This window comes from Bactrocera oleae, chromosome 5, assembly GCF_042242935.1.
Source record: "Bactrocera oleae isolate idBacOlea1 chromosome 5, idBacOlea1, whole genome shotgun sequence".
Classification (NCBI taxonomy): Eukaryota; Metazoa; Arthropoda; class Insecta; order Diptera; family Tephritidae; genus Bactrocera; species Bactrocera oleae.
Genome location: NC_091539.1, coordinates 16,078,383 through 16,091,807, shown reverse-complemented (window position 1 = coordinate 16,091,807; position 13,425 = coordinate 16,078,383).

Below are 13,425 nucleotides of genomic sequence, written 5' to 3'. Positions count from 1 at the left end.
TTGTAGTCCGATTTCGTCCATTTTCGCACTATAACATTTAAATAAAAAAATAACGTTATGTACCGAATTCTGTTGAAATTGGTTAAGCAGATCTCAAGATATGGGTTTTCACCTATAAGTGGGCTGTACCACGCCCACACTCTAATTTAGAACGCGGTTCCTACAAAGTCATCTCATATCATCTCAGAGACAAAATTTAATGTCTCTGGCGTGTTTAGTGCTTGATTTATCGCGCTTTTAGTAGTTTTTAACAGTACCGTTATATGAGGAGTGGGCGGAGTTGCAACCCGATTTCACCCATTTTCACACTGTGGGTAGAGGTTCTAAAAAAATTTGCTTCCAGTGAATTTTGTTATTATAGCATTAGCGGTTTAGGCACATTAAACCTATTAGAGGCGGGACCACGCCCGCTTTTTAAAAAAAAATTTTAACTGCAGATGCCCCTCCCTAATGTGATCGTGTGTACCAAATAACAGTCTTATATCTTATTGCGGAGCTTAGTTATGGCAATTTATTTGTTTTTGATTATTGGCGTTTTGTGGGCGTGGCAGTGGTCCTATTACGCCCATCTGCAATACCAACCGTCTCACGGTACCAAGAAACATGTCTACCAAGTTTCATAAAGATATCTCAATTTTTACTCAAGTTACAGCTTGCACGGACGGACAGACGGACGGACGGACAGACAGTCACCCGGATTTCAACTCGTCTCTTCATCCTAATCATTTATATATATATAACCCTATATCTAACTCTATTAGTTTTAGGTGATACAAACAACCGTTAGGTGAACAAAACTATTACACTCTGTAGCAACAAGTTGCGAGAGTATAAAAATGGGCTTTCATAGTCAAAGCATCTCTTTGTACAAAAGTGAGTTACAAGTAGACGATTTATCACCGTTATAATCTGTTACAATATGTAGCATTTGGGCTAAAGTAATGAGATAAAGTTAGTAAGATAATCACGACGTGTTATTAATGTAAAAAAATAGTTATTTTTTTCCCGAGACTACGAGTAGATGAGAAGTAACCTACCGGATAACAAATACAGTAAACAGTTGATGTCATAGAACCAATATCGTCCCAACAGTAGGACGAATTTGAGGAAAGAAAATTCATTAATATTTTTACAGTTATTTTATTTTTGCGTTTTTTGTTCCAACAATTATCTAGTATATCTCTATTAAGATATTAAATTTAAAAATGCGTCCGGGATCCAATTGTTTTAATGCGCGTCGGTCAGTCGTAAAGATCACTCTGTCTCGTTATGATTCCAAATCAAACATCCCCTATAAAATGATTGGAACAAATTCTTGAATTTTGACTAACCTCTGCGTCGCAAAAGAAGCCTTTAAAAAACTTCATCAATTGAATATTTGAACCCAATAATATGTATGTAATAATTAAGATCAAGCAGAATAGCACTAATTCGCAAAAGTAAGTTGTTTTTGCTTAGTACTCTAAAAAATTGGTTGATAGACACCTCCATTAAAGGGTCTTCAAGTTTTGAACACTTAATTGTAACGGGAAGGTTCTCCGACTAACGGTTTTCTTATTATCAGATAGAAAAAATCATATCTCGCTTCCATTAACTACAGTCTACAGTCTGCTACATCAATGACGTTATGAGAATAAAACTTTGCACAAATAGTGCCCTTAAGGTATTCTTTCTTACGCCCAAAAATTGTCAATATTGGACCATAACTTTTTTAGGACCCATACACCAAATATGTTTTGGGCCGTAGTGCGTATGTCTGACTTTTTACTAAACAAATCGGTCGGTCTATGTAATATGTAAAAAATCTTAATGAAATTCATAAAAAATTTCTCTTTGATAACATCGTATCCTCTTTCCGAAAATGGATAAAATCAGAGCAATACTTCCCCTAGTCCCCATATACCTAATATAAGGTTGTCAGATATCTCCCTTCCGCTTTTTTGTCTTTTGAATTTCGCGGCTATGTACAAAGCGCTACAGAGCTCGTATCTGGCAACACTATACATAATTTGAAAGGTCTTGACATAACCTACAAAACAACGCTATGCATGATTAGTTTGGATATTGCGTTCAACAGTTATAGACATGTAAACATGAAGTTCACTAACTTGAAGCAGGCGATCGACCAGAAGCGTCCAGAATTGGCCAACAGGAAGGGTGTAGTGTTCCACCAGGACAACGCCAGACCACACACTTCGTTGATGACTCGTCAGAAGCTACGGGAGCTCGGATGGGAGGTTTTATCGCATCCACCATATAGCCCGGACTTGGCGCCAAGTGATTTCCACCTGTTCCTGAACATGGCGAATGCCCTTGGTGGTGTGAAGTTGAACTCAAAAGAGGCTTGTGAAAAGTGGCTGTCCGAACTCTTCGCAAATAAGGAGGGGGGCTTCTACGAGGAAGGTATTATGAAGTTGCCGTCTAGATGGAAACAGATCATCGAACAAAACGGCGCATATTTTAACTAAATCCGATCACTGTAACACTTCTTATAAAGCATTGAATGAAGAGCAAAAAAGCGGAAGGGAGATATCTGACAACCTTATATTCGGATTTTCAAACATTCGCTTGGCTTTATATCTTATATGTTGGTCAATGTGTGAGGTTTCTTAGTTTGCGAATTGCGAAAATATAAAATGTTCCATTACACTCGACTAAGCTTTTCCTTACTTGTTAAATATAAATTTTTTCCATAATAAAGACTTATTCATATCACTCACACGAATTTTGTTCATATTTTTGCTAAGGACAACCTACTGCACACTTTATCCTTGTTTATAGCTTTTAATAAAAAATATTTAAGCTGTTTCAAGGATAAAAAAAAAACATATTTAAAAGTCATGTAAACCAACCAATTCAAACCAACTTCGTCATTAAAGGCGACTGCTAAAAGCTCTACATAAGATGCAATAAAAAAGTTAATAATAATCCAATTTGCTTAGCATGTTGCTACAGATTATAACAGTTTTGTTCACCTAACGGTTGTTTGTATCACCTAAAACTAATCGAATTATATATAGGGTTATGTATATATAGATGATCAGTATGACGAGACGAGTTAAAATCAGGATGTGTGACTGTTCGACCGTCTATCTGTGCAAGCTGTTAGTTGAGTAAAAATTGAGATATCGTAATAAAGCTTGGTACACATACTCCTTGGCAAAAAAGAGAAAACGAGTTCGTAGATGGGCGTATTCGGACCAGTGCTACGCCCACAAAACGCCATTAAACGAAAGTCTATAAAAAGCCATAACTAAGCACTAAATTGAGATATAAAACTTTAGGGAGTTAGTATGTGGTATTGCCAAAGATAAAAAAATCAGGTCAATATATTACTTAGACCCCATATATCAATATAAAATTTCCAAACTCCCGGTGCGAATTATATACATACATATGTATTTATAAAATTGCTTGAACATCTGTTCTCAAGTATTAATCGAAAACCTATAAATTACCACAACTAAGTCGCAAATTAAGATATAAAACTGTAATTTTAAACTATGAATCGTAATAACTGAGCTTTTATGAGCATGATTCAAAGTACCTCACCAATTACAACCAAATTTACTACATAAGATTACAGTGCGAAATGGGCGAAATCCGACAGCAACCGCACCTACTTCCCATACTACCAATTTTACATTTCATCTGATTTTTTAACTTTTCAGTATACAAATAAAGCACAAAATAGTATATCGGAATAAAAATTTGAATAAATATTGCCTTTAAGGTATGCCATCTTAGGTCTAAAAATTGTCTAAATCGAGCCATAACTATTCAAGCCCCCAGGTATCGGAAATGTGGACCCCAGAGTCAGTCAGAGCCTACGTCTGACTTTTTACCAATGTTCAATATGTGAGATATATAATTGAATTAAGGAGAGATTTCTTTCCTGATAATAGTATGTCTATATATCAAAAATGGGTTGAATCAAGTCAATATTTCCCTTAGGCCCCTTAGGTATATGGAATACAAACTTCTGGCTGACTTTATACCCCATATAATTTAATGTTAATTAAATTGAATGAAAATGGATACAATTGGGTGTAAACTTGCCCTAGCCCCGATATGACTAATATCAGGATTTTCAAACATTCGGTACCTTATACTCATTGTATGTATGTATATTGTTGATGATATGTGATGTACTTTAATGAAACTCAGAGGCCAACTGTTTCTGTTAATGATACTTATATAGTAATAAATAAGATCGGGTCTTCCCCATCTCCCATATCTAACCAAAGATTTTCATACTTCCGGTTGGCAAAATCTTAGCAAAATTACCTGAGCATATAATGTATTGTATCATAGTTTAGCTTAACGCCGAAAATATGTATTCTGGTTGACGTTCAGCACATTTACTCAGTACATTACATTTAGTTTCTTCGATTAAGTTTATGTCAGATATATCTCATTTGAGGATAATTTTAATATAATTTTCGCTGACGAGAAGTAAAATAAGTTAACACCATCGATCGCGCAAACGGTGAATGTCCGAGAAGTGCTAAGTATGCGTCAACAAGTCAACGCATGAGAACAACATCAACAAACCATAAACTTAGTCCGGCATTTAGGCGTAGTCGCCGCAAAAATGTAATGTCTTGATTAGTCGTAAGAACTATAGCTAGCTATACTTGCGTTGCAAGTTAAATAAAACGTAATTTAATTAAAACCAACCCGTTTTTTTTTATTGGCTCCCAACGTGGGGCCACGTGAGAAAATCGAACACATAAAGTATAAGTGAAATTTTACCGCACATAACTGGAAGTCACCTATTGACAGAACGAAAAAATACCAGAGGAATTAGTAGCGGCCACCGAGGGAGATTTAGTAAAAGATATACCCAAAATTGTAAGTAAATGGGTTAATTGTATTGAATTTTTTTCTCCTGAATATAAAATTAATTCAAAAGAACGGTTTGTACAACCGACAATTAAAAAATAAAAAGCTGCGATTTACTACCTTTGGGGAAACCAAACATTTGATTTTTTCCCATTATATACTTGGTTCTCCAATTTATTAATCGAAGCACAAACTATTCAAGCACTGCTTAATGCTGCAGTTCGTAGTGCAACTTACCAGACACGGCGGGGTTTCCAATTAAATATAGACAAATTAACTAATAAATTGTCCCGTATAAGGCGACTCCCCTTTTAGGAAAAGGCAAAGGAAAAAGCTCAAAGAGGCAACACGAAAGTGACCGTCAGTTAGAAGGTACAACGAGTCAACTATCTGGAAAAAAATAATATGACCAGGATAGTGACTTTTATGAATTAAATAACTATAAGGAATACGCAAATTATAATTGCAAGAATCAGGTTGCAGAGAATAATGAAGTTTCCACTGACCGTAATGACGAAATTAATTTTGGTCTGATTGTGACCGCGAGAGCGTAAGCATGTACTGAGGAGTGTAAAGTGACAAAAATCGATACCCATTATAAAAACCATTTAATTACCTTGAAGTACCAACATTGAAGACTATAAAAAAAAGGTCAATTCCCGCAACAGCCGGTACTACGTTACTGGAATTGACCCGGATTTTATCCCGCCAAAGGCTGTTATTTCAACGATCTAACCCTGTTTGGATCGGTGAGTTTTAGTCTAAGTGTTTGTATCCTCCTGACACGTGCCGGCATCGAGTCCAACCCGGGCCCCGAGGAATTCGTTTGCTGCATTTGTGCAAAAAGGCTCCATCCAAACTCCACCTCGGTTAGGTTTAACACATGCAATTGATGGAGCCATCTTAAGACCTGCTCAGGCCTTAAGACCCATAGGAAATGGACCACGAGTTAGGTGGCCCCATGCTGCCAACGCACTACTGCGACACCTGCCTCAACGCCTGTGCAACCTGCACCATGTCCGCGCAATTTGTCGCCACTCCAGTCGAGTGGCCAAGAAAAGACATCCACGGCCCTAAGGAGCTCACACAGACAGCATGACTCCCAGTTGGACCAATCTCCTCCCCAACCTTCATTCCACTCCAATCCTCGTGCGAGAACCACTCAGCAGTTCATGGTTCCTCGCACAGTCTGTTCCGTGTCTCAGACCGTAATACGCCGGAACGTCACATCAGTCAAGTGCAATTCATGTGCTGGCTGGTATCACTTTCTGTCGTGTTCTGGCCTGCCCACCACACATGAGTGGAGTGCGTCGTATGTTCCCCCGTGCTGTAGGAGTCTGCCCCCGCAATCCCATATAGTGGCGTCGAGACAAACGCGACTTTTACAATTTAACTGCAACGGACTCCAGGAAAAGATCGAGGAGATAGTTGCATTTATGAGCCGGGAACACGCATCGATAGCTGCGGTCCAAGAAACCAAGCTAAACAGCCGCTCAGGTCTTGTGAGTTGTGCAGGTTTCAACGTTTTATGTAAGGATCCCGAGCGAGATAATGGTGGAGGCCTAGCCTTCATACACCGTGCAATATCGTCAAATCGATATTGACATCGACCGCAGGGACACTACCCTGGAATGTCAGGATATAGCTATTCGGTCAGGCGATGTCGAGCTCATCCCCCCAGTTACATGTTGCCTAACAGGATATCACCCGAACATAGGTGCGCTACTTCGTGGTGAAAACCGTTTGGTGCTAGGCGACTTAAACGCGCACCACAATCTTTGACACTCCTGCCTGTCAAACGATCGTAAGGAGATGGAGCTGGCGGAACAGATTGAGGATTCAACATTCTGCACAATGAATGCAATTTACACTGCACCCTTCGACTGACAAGGCCAAACGATGTGTTACCCGACGACTGCGCAAAATTCCAAAAGACCCCGCACCACTCACTTTCCCCGGTCCTCAACTTGTCGAAAGTCGGAAGAGTGATCCCACCACTCAAACCTGGGAAACCAACAATGGGGAGTCTTATCGTCCAATAACTTTCTTTTCCCCAGTAGTGAAGACACTCGAGGCCTTGCTGCTCCCGACATTTGCTCACCACCTGAGTCTAGCAGACCATCAGCATGGCTTCCGAAAAGTGTACAGCAACACCACAGCACTTAGCGTCATAAACGCACAGATAGTTCATGGCCTAAACCAGAAGCCACCCTGCGAGAGGACGAATCTCGTAGCGTTGGACTTGTCAAAAATTTTCACACAGTCAACCACACAACGCTACTTGAGGACATAGAACAATCAACGCTCCCTCCAGGGCTGAATCGGTGGACTATGAACTACCTAAGCGGTCGGCACTCATCCGTACTGTTTCGAGGTCAAAACTCCAAACTTAGGAAAATTAAACGGGGGTTCTACATCTCGAAACTCCCCAACCACCAGAGGAAATTTCTATGACCTCGTACGATGATGGCTGCACTATATTGACGTCGGGCAATGGAATCGATGGCATGTGTTCAAAAGTAAACAGCTGCCTCTCCGATCTTTCTCGCTTCTTCTCTGCAAGGAGCCTGACACTCTCCCCCATTAAATCCACAGCGACCATTTTTACAAACTGGACGAAGGAGTACAGACTGGATCTAGACATTTCAGTCGATGGCATCAAAATTCCGACAGTCAACAATCTTAAAATTTTAGGCGTTACATTAGATAGTCTGTGTCTTTCACTCCTCACACGACCGCGATAACTGCCAAAGTACAGAGCTGCAACAAAATCCTCAAATCGCTTGTCGGCAGCTCTTAGGGAAAAGACAAAAAAACGTTGCTGGCGATTTACAAGGCAATCGGCCGGCCGGTCTTAACTATGCTGCTCCAATATGGTCGCCTGGATGTAGAGCAACGCAGATAAAGAAGAAGCTTCAGATTTGTCAAAACACTGCACTCCGAACTATCACGGGATGCCTCTTGATGTCGCCAATCGAACACCTACATAGTGGGGATCATATGCTTCCGGTTAAGGAACATAACGAGCTCCTCTCCAAGCAGCTTCTGCTGGGATGTTTTCGTAGAAATCATCCCTGCAGTCGTCTGCTTGAAGCGGAACCGCCTCCTAGGAACATCAAGAGGTCCTTCCTTTAAAACGTCGACGACGTTAGACAGTACGCCGACCGGACTTCGGAGGCAACGAATTTTAGACAAGCACTGACCGCCATTCACAGTGGAGCCGTCAAAACCTTTACCGACTCCCATAGCAGATGTAGAGCTCGAGTTACCTCGCGAATCCAGAGTGACCCTCGCGCAACTTCGTTCTAGATATTGTAGCAGATTAAACTTCTACTTATCCAGAATAGACCCCGACATACCTAATATATTTCCTGCGTGCAATGAGTCGCCACATGACACTAACCATCTCTTTGCATGCTCAACGAACCCCACTCATCTAACACCCATTTTGCTATGGTCCGACCCCGTCGAAACAGCTCAACAACCAAACTATAACTTATCACCCAAGCGGGAACAAGGTCGAAAATACTTAGAAAAATCAAAAGTAAAATTCTATTCTTACACACCTAAATATTAAAAAAAAACATATATATTGAAAGGGCTTAACGGCAATACCGACCCCGAAGAAATTTTTAATGAACTTTGCACATATCAAAACGATAACCTAAAAATTCTTAAAGTTAATAAATTTACCACAAAAATTTCTACACAAAGCAATATACCCACGGCATTAAATGGGAACCCCTACGAAAAGCTGAGATTCCGCAATGTAGAAACTGTCAAAGTTTCTTTCACAATGCAACCAATTGTAACTTACCGCCAAGATGTGTCAAAAGTAGCGGAACACATACAAGCAAAGATTGTAGACGCAAACTCAACCGAAAATGAAAAAGTGTATTCTGTTTAATGCAAGAAATTTGGGCACCCAGCATCCTACAAAGGCTGTGGGCGGTATAAAGAGTTTCAACAAAAACTATGATTGAAAAAATAAAACCTAACAGCTACGAAAATAAACACAAACCAAAAATTTACTAACTCTAATTAAGGTTATGCAAATGTCTGTAAACAATCAACTGATGTATTTTGTGATACAATAATCAAAATTCTCAAAACCCATTAATCGAAGAACTAAAAAATACAATGTTATCTTTAAGCAAGCTGATGACAGTTCTGCAGAAGCAACTGAGAGTTGATGCAGATAGATACAGCATTAATTCAGACCATACTATTACTATTACCCAATCCCAGTTAAACATAACTTCTCTTAACATCTCTGCTTGTTAACATAAGCAGGATAATAGAGCTAAGTAAATGTTTATCAAATAATAATCCCGATATTGTTTTGTTGAACGAAACTAAACTTAACACAAGACTCAAATATGATATCATATGACGATCATAACAGGCAACTTGAGAAGCTAGAAGCTTGAGCAACACAGAGATTTATCACCATCTCCTTCATTTAAATAATATTGTCTTGAAAGACATAGAAAATAATGTATCAAAAACAAAAATCAATAGCCCTTCTCAAACTATTGTAAACTTGCCTATCATAAAAAACTGCTAGCAGAAAAAAGTAAAATCCTTTCAGCCATCAAAAAACATAATCGACTTCAAACATACCTACGACACTTCAAGTAGAAAAAACAAAACTGAAACTTGTAAAAAAACTATTAGATGACAATATTAGGAAACATTTTAATAACCAACTCGAACCTTAATACTAACGATCTCTCAAACGACCTTCTGCAAAAAGACTTTGTTAAAAACAACTGCAATATATACATCACCAATAACAACAAATTTATAAATGAAATTGCCGGGACTCATTTCGAAGCAGTCCATGCTTCAAAAGAAAGTAAACCCAACAATCCAGTCCACTTTTTATTCGACAGCACGCGCGACCAAAACAAACTTCAATACCAACAAAATAGCCAATAATTTAAATGACAACCAAACGGAAAACTTTTTTGTCAGTTCAAATGGCCTTACAGATGTAATCTCTAAACTAAAAGGTAAACTGTCATCCGGCTTAGACCGAATACCCAATATCATTCTAAAAAGTTCGCCAAGAACTAATACTACAAAGAATATTGTAGTTTATTCAATAATATGTTAAACAATGCCTACTTCCCACCTAACTGGAAAACAGCTAAACTAATTGTAATACCAAAGAAAAATAAGACCAAAAATAACTTGAAAACCCTTCGGCCAATTTGCCTGCTACCAAATATTAGCAAAGTTTTTGAAGTTTTGGTTAAAATAAATATAAAAAAAGTTACTAAAACCAACAATTTAATGGTGTCTGTTGCAAACAGACTTAAACAATTTGGTTGCATGGTGTGATAGAAATGATTTGCCATTGAATCTCAATAAATGTAAGATGATGTGCTTTTCCCGTAGATCTGTTCACCTTTCTTCTTATGTAATAAAACACCATATTCTAGAGCGAGTTTTTAACTATGTTGATTTTTGAGTTAATATGGACCCTAAGCTTAATTTTAGTCTTCATATTGATACCATGGTCTTGAAAGCAAAAGCTGTCCTTAGTTTTGTTAAACGTTGGTCTAAAGAATTTATAGATCCGTATATTACTAAAACACTTACAACTTTGGTTAGACCTATATTGGAATATGGCTCTGTTGTATGGAACCCTAGCTACCAAATCCATTCTGACAAGTTAGAGTCTGTTCAAAAACAATTTTTACTTTTCGCCTTAGCGCATTTCCGATGGGATTCTAGGGTAAGTCTACCTCCATACACTAGTCGTTTAAAACTTATTAATCTACTTACACTTTCTAGTCGTAGGGAAATGCTTAGCATAATATTCTTAGATCAAAATTTTTAATGGAACAGTTTGCAGTTCTTTTCTCCCGGTTCGCCTTTCGAGGCAGTTTAGACCTTTACTGCTAAAATCCTGTAGATCAACTTAACGAGCCATTCCGCCGTATATATTCTCATTCCAGCACATTTGACTTAGCTGACTCACTTTTCAAAATTACAAAGACTTTAGTGTTTTCTCTTAATAAATGAAAATATAACAATTTATTATATTGTAACTTTAAATCTCGGCTGTTGAAATTTTTGTTTCTGTAGCTGAGCAGTTTTAGATCTCAACACTTAAAAAACTCTCTTGCCTTTTCTGACTCGGCTAATTCCGCACGTATGCGGATTGCGCCCCTCGCGTCGGTTGGGCGGGAGGAGGGTAATCGTTGGGTTATTATTATTATTAATAAGCCTTAAGCAATTCGAGTTCAAATACAGGCATTCGACTATACATGCCATTATTCTTCTCGTCTCCGAAATAAGCTGGAACTGGAATAAGAAATATGTCACAGGTGCATGCTTCTTTGACCTTGAGAAAGCATTCGATCAGGTATGGATCGAAGGGTTAATATGTAAGCTCATCAGCTATAAATTCTCTCTCCATCTGATTACATATTTCAGTACATATTGTATAAATATTAGGTAAAGTAAAAAGTTCGTTCGGTTTTTATCTAAGAGATGGCGTTATTGTCTATAGTATTAGTGTTACGTGTCGCATCATGTCATACTATACGGCGCTGAAAACGTGTTTATTCGCGCTAAGACTTGTCTTTGACAGTTTTTCGATTGATTGACTCAGTATGTTGTGAGCTCTCGTCAAAGATGGACACCAGCAAAGAGAAAATTCGCTATATTTTATAATTTTTCTTCGATCAAGGCGAAAAAGCAGCCAAAGCGACTGAAAAAATTAATTTAGTTTATGGGCCCGATACTGTAAACGAACGTGTAGCACAAAAGTGGTTTGCTAGGTTCCGTTCCGGTAATTTCGATGTCAAAGATGCACCACGCGTCCTGTCGTCGAAAATTGCGATAAAATCATGAAAATAGTGGAAACAGACCGTCACGTGAGCACTTATTTAATTGCTGAGGAACTGAAGATAAGCCAGAAAACCGTTTGGAACCATTTGCATAACCTTGGATTCAAAAAGAAGCTCGATGTTTGGGTGCCACATGAACTAACGCAAAAAACATGATGGACCGAATTTCCATCTGCGAATCGCTGCTGAATCGCAACAAAATCGACCCGTTTCTGAAGCGGATTGTGACTGGCGATGAAAAATGGGTCACTTACGAGAACATCGAGCGCAAACGGTCGTGGTCAAAGCTCGGGTAAGCGGCCCAGACGGTGGCCAAGACCGGATTGACGGCCAGGAAGGTTTTGCTGTGTGTTTGGTGGGATTGGCAAGGAATCATCTACTACGAGCTGCTCCCCTATGGCCAAGCGCTCAATTCGGCCCTCTACTGCCAACAACTGGACCGCTTAAAGGCCGAATTGTGTTCCATCAGGACAACGCCAGGTCACACACGTCTTTGGTGACTCGCCAGAAGCTCCGAGAGCTCGGATGGGATATTCTAATGCACCCACCTTATAGCCCGGACCTGGCATCAAGTGATTACCATCTTTTCCTGTCCATGGCGAACGCGCTTAATGGTGAGAAGTTAGCCTCAAGAGAGGCCTGTGAAAATTGGCTCTCCGAGTTTTTTGTCAATAGGGACGCAGCCTTCTACGAGAGGGGTATAATGAAGTTGGCATCTCGTTGGCAACAAGTTTATGAACAAAGCGGCACATATTTGACTTAAATCGGACAAATGCACACAAAGTTATCATCTTTTGAAAAATCAATAAAAAACCGAACGAACTTTTTACTTTCACGTAGTAAACGGTCTGCAACAAGGGACAGCAATTCTGCTTAATTTTTTCATCCTCGACTTAGTACAAAAAATGGACACGATTGAAGCGTTCGCTGACGACATTGTCATTTACCACTCCGACAGCGTTAATAGGCACCTGCAACTCAAATACAATACTGTTGAGGATTATACAATAAACTGGCATCTCAAAATAAGTATTAACAAATGTGAAAGTATCCTTTTTCACCCTCCCATTAATAAATGTAACTCAAACATTAAAAAAATGGAAGAAGTTTAATATAAAATCCAGTGTAGCAAATATCCAAATACGCAAGGAAAGAATCAAATATATTGGTATTCACCCCGATAAGTTTTTTTTTAATAATCATATCGAGCTACGAATATTAAATTCAAATAGAGCCCTTTATACTTATAAAAAAATGGTTTCTTCAAAATTGCTATATAACAGGCTAAAATTATCATGTATTAAGCACTAGTGAGACCAATACTTTCATATGGATGTTCCATTTAATATCTCTTTAATATATGAAAAAACTCAGAAAATTCAAGAGCATCGCTGCAAAGGTCACAAAATAGTAATTTCACCAAATTTATATCTAACTCTAAACTATACGACGCTGCAAAAGTTCCCAGAATTGATTGTCATATCATAAATCTAATTAGAAAGCATATAACGCGCTGCCTATATGATGACAATAACATTTTAATGAGAGCGCCTTTTTACGAAAGTGATGAATACTTTGCATTAGCTATTGCAAACGGATTAAAAAATGGTTTTATCCAAAACGAAGACAACATCCCAATAATCTATAACATATTTAAAAGAGCTAACAACAAAGTAGTCACTTCGAAAATACGCACTGCTGAAAACAAATTCGACAC